Genomic DNA, 4,936 nt, shown 5'->3' with positions numbered 1-4,936 from the left:
TATACATAACTAATCCTAACACTAAGGTTCCTGTGTCTTTTTTACTATCCCATAGATCCCATAGACGTTTGCCGCTGTGACATTTATGTATACAGTACATGTGTTCTTTTCTATACATTACTGTTCAAATCATTTAAGATTTTGAATTAAAAGCCAGATATAAAAGTAAATACAATAAAACAAATGTGTGTATGTATCTATAATAAATCAGTTTTGACATTTATAAAAAAAAATATTATCCAATAAAGGCCAGATACCTAACCCCCCTGGGTGTTGTGTACCTCCGTCCCGACCCCTCCCCCTCTCCCCCCATCCGTCTTCTTTCTCCCATCCATTGATAGGAGTCATATTATCTGTTCTGTACCCCATAAAAAAGTAAACAGATCAAAAATATAGATATTATCCATTTCTTTTTGGGTATGTAAAGGTCACGTTGCTTCCTACCTGCCATGATACAGAGTTAAGGTGGAGATAATTAGTCTCTCTGTACAGCGCCACACTTTTCCTATCTCTGAGATGTCCACAAAACTAACGGTTTCCTTCGGGACCTAATTGAAGTCACACACAAACAAGTTTACATTTGTGTATTTATCTCAGTCTCTAAGGCGATTCCGTGATGTCATTACAGAACACTGCTGCTGGCATCTCCTAGGAGGCTCAATGATGCTGTCTCGTGATGTCATAATAGAGAAATCAGTTACTTTGACATTTAATTTCAAGGGGTTGAGAAGTGGTTAACTAGAGTAGCAGTCATAAAAATCCCAGCTGCTGTGATACATTGTATTGTGTACATTGGGTGACACAAGTACACATATGGACAGTGCCATTGACTGCAGTGGGAACAACATATCACTGGGTTCAAATGCATTGACTTCATGGCAAGATAAAGTGTCATCCCCTTATGTATGTCACATGTAAAACGCTGAGAAGTTACTGTGTGTGTCACACAGAATAAATAACACACCTGCACGGATACAATCAGTCATTTGTCAGATTCTACTAAGGCCAGGCGCAGTATTTCTCCTTTTTAAACACATTTGAAGCTCTCCCTCTGGGGTCTATGTATCAAGGCAATTTTGGAGCAATACCCCGCACTTACTGTATATACTGTATCTAAATATCTTCCTTAGTTTGTACCTTGGGGAGAGTCAGAAGGAGGAGTTGGGGAGGTTACCTGGAGCACAGATTATAATGAGATGTATCACATTCTGCGTATCTTCCCCAGCTTGCACCTTGAGGAGAGTCAGTGGGAGGAGTTGGGGGAGGAGTTACATGGCGCACAGATTATAATGAGATGTATCACATTCTGCGTCTCTGCCCCAGCATGCACCTTGGGGAGAGTCAGTAGGAGGAGATGGGGGAGGAGTTACATGGTGCACAGATTATAATGACATGTATCACATGCTGCGTCTCTGCCCCAGCATGCACCTTGGGGAGAGTCAGTAGGAGGAGTTGGGGGGAGTTACATGGTGCACAGATTATAATGAGATGTATAACATGCTGCGTCTCTGCCCCAGCATGCACCTTGGGGAGAGTCAGTAGAAGGAGTTGGGGGGAGTTACATGGCACACAGATTATAATGAGATGTATCACAAGCTGCATTTCTCTGATACTTTTTTTTTTTTTAACCTTTTATTTGCCCAAAACAATCCACCATATCTGAAGTGCCATAAGTCTAGCATACCACGTCAGAAGTAAGAAACTGTTCTTACAGTATATATGCTGCGTCTCTGCTCCAAAAATTAGAGCCATGCGTCTAAACACAATTACTCTAGTTTGCTGCATAGACCCTTTATGTCCTAATTCCAGCACTGGGGAAGTGTTCAACTCCATTCAAGGGCAGTCTCAACTAAACTACTACTTTGGTACAGCACTGCGCTTTGCTTTAATGCTTCAGACATACACATTATGGGTATTGAATGGGTCCCCCTGCTTATTTGTGGGGGGATAGAGATGAGAGTCTTTTACAATGAGAGTGCTACAGGATCTATATTCTATATACAGTGACACCTCGCGGCCTTAATTACAATTTATTTTGGGTTGTTTTTTGTCAGTACACTGAAACCTCCTCTTGGATAGACACAGGGATATTCTAGTAGCTGGGAGTTGTGCAAAAGCGTGCAGAAAGAGCCTTATCCGATTGGATTTCTAGGTTTTGCTCTTCTGTAAGTCCTTCTCGCATGTTCAAACCGAGTGGGCCGAGAGAGAACCATATCTCAACAAAACCCATGTGAGTTTTATGAAGTATATATTTTGTGTTATATCCCCATTCTCTCTCTCCCACCCCTCCCCCATTCTCTCCCACCCCCACCCCCATTCCCTCTCCCATGTACAAAGCATATATACTATCAAACTGTCTCATGATAGTCCCCATAATTAGATTTGGGCAACCTGTTACCCAAGCTCCCACTCCCGGTGTGTTGTCATCAAAATGTAATGTTTTCTTCAGACATTGATAAAAATGTGATATTGAGATTTTCCTATATTTTGCCTTTTGGAAGAGAGCGTCAACTTGATTGTCTCTATCTGCTGTTGGTAAATCGATTAGTGATGTCAATGTGAAGTGCCTGGCCTGTAGATATGCGAAGAATTGTGTGTTAGGTAGCGCGTCTTTATCTTTCAGTTCCTGCAATGAGTAAATTGTGTGCTTTAGTTTATGCAGGAGCTGCCCTATTCCAAAGATTCCCTTCTTTTCCCAGGCCTCAAAAGGGTAATTCGCCTTCCCTTCTTGAAACCGCAGATTCTTAGCGAACGGTAAAAATAGCGACTTGTTCCTTTGTAAAGAGAGCGTTTTCCTGGCTCTATACCACACTTTATATGTGCTGAATAATAATGGGGTTTCTTTTATTTTTTATTTATAAAATGTTTTCCCAGGAAGTAATACATTGAGAGTTATCTCTCGTTTTCATATATGTCCTGGGCACAGAGTTAAGATGACAAATAATACATGGTTACAATACATAGTTACATAAGTGAACATGGTATACATTGTACTATACAAGACATTGCATGCACAGTTAAAGATAATATATATTATAGGCGTATGCAACAGTTACAGGCCAGATAAAATTGTAAGACAGCTTTAGTTTTGGAAGAATTTAGACTGGTGTATTTAGGCGGCTGTGAGAGTCTCCGGTAGGTTGTTGCAGTTTTGGGGTGTATGGTAAGAGAAAGAGGAGCGGCCGGATACTTTGTTGAGCCTTGGGACCATGAACAGTCTTTTGGAGTCTGAGCTCAGATGATAAGTGCTGCATGTGGTAGGGGTGAGGAGCTTGTTCAGATAGATGGGTAGCTTCCCCAGCAAGTATTTGAAGGCAAGACAGGAAAGGTGAACTTTGCGACTAGACTCAAGTGATGACCAATCTAGTTTTTATGACCTTTGGGACCCCGTGAGAAGGCCTATGTAACCAATATGCCAAGTTTATATCTGGGCACATTTGTTGGTCAATTTCATATATTGTGAAATAGCTTGTATGGTTTATCCAGTTTCCCGCATATCTCAAGATTGCGGCCAAATTGTACATTTTAAGTGAGGGGAGGTTTACACCTCCGTCTCTTATGTTGCTGCAGTTTTGCCATACTAATTCTAGGCTTTTTGTTTTTCCATATAAAAATGTGAAATGCTTTGTTTAGAGCGTTTTCGTCTTTGTCTCATTTTCTGATTGGCAACATCTGCAGTGTATATATAAGTTTTCTGGGAAGATTGTCATCTTCACCAGGTGGCATCTCCCCAGTAATTTTACGCTTAAGTTTTGCCATTTTCAGAGTGTTTGTGTGATGTTAACTATCAGTGGTCTATCATTAATATTATATAGTTGACTAGCTGATATACCCGGCGTTGCCTGGCGTGGAAGGGCAGGGGGCATGGATTGGAAGGGCAGAGGGGGGAAGGGGCGTGGAAGGGCGCGGGGGGGGCCATGGGGCATGGAAGGGTGGAGGGCAAGGGGCGTGGAAGGGCGGGGAGGGCAAAAGGCAGGGAGGGCAAAAGGCAGGGAGGGCAAAGGGCAGGGAGGGCAGGGAGGGCAGAGGGCAGGGAGGGCAGAGGGCAAAGGGCAGGGAAGAGAGGCGCAAAGGGCAGGGAAGAGGGGCGCAAAGGGCAGGAAAGATGGGGCAAAGGGCAGGGAAGAGGGGGCAAAGGGCAGGGAAGAGGGGGCAAAAGGCAGGGAAGAGGGGGCAAAGGGCAGAGTAGAGGGGGCAAAGGGCAGGGAATAGGGGGCAAAGGGCAGGGAAGAGGGGGAAAAGGGCAGGGAAGAGGGGGCAAAGGGCAGGGAAGAGGGGGGCAAAGGGAAGGGCAGGGGGGGCAAAGGGAAGGGCAGGGGGGGCAAAGGGAGGGCAGGGGGAACAAAGGGCAGGGAGGTGCGGGGGGGGCAAAGGACAGGGAGGGGTGGGGGGGGCAAAGGGCAGGCAGGGGCAGGGGGGCAAAGGGTAGGGAGGGGTGGGGGGGGCAAAGGGTAGGGAGCGGTGGGGAGGGCAAAGGGCAGGGAGGGGCAGGAGGGCAAAGGGAGGGGGGACAAAGGGCAGGGAGGGCAAAGAGCAGGGAGGGCAAAGGGCAGGGAGCCTGGCGTGGAAGGGCAGGGGGCATGGATTGGAAGGGCAGAGGGGGGAAGGGGCGTGGAAGTTCGCGGGGGGGGCCATGGGGCATGGAAGGGCAGAGGGCAAGGGGCGTGGAAGGGTGGGAAGGGCAAAGGGCAGGGAGGGCAAAGGGCAGATAGGGCAGGGAGGGCGGAGGGCAGGGAGGGCAGAGGGCAAAGGGCAAGGAAGAGGGGTGCAAAGGGCAGGGAAGAGGGGCGCAATGGGCAGGGAAGATGGGGGCAAAGGGCAGGGAAGAGGGGGGAAAAGGGCAGGGAAGAGGGGGCAAAGGGCAGGGAAGAGGGGGCAAAAGGCAGGGAAGAGGGGGCAAAGGGCAGAGTAGAGGGGGCAAAGGGCAGGGAAGAGG

This window comes from Ascaphus truei, chromosome 13 (genome assembly GCF_040206685.1).
Source record: "Ascaphus truei isolate aAscTru1 chromosome 13, aAscTru1.hap1, whole genome shotgun sequence".
NCBI lineage: Eukaryota > Metazoa > Chordata > Amphibia > Anura > Ascaphidae > Ascaphus > Ascaphus truei.
The sequence above is the reverse complement of the archived record's forward strand: the minus strand, read 5'-3'. Positions refer to the sequence as shown.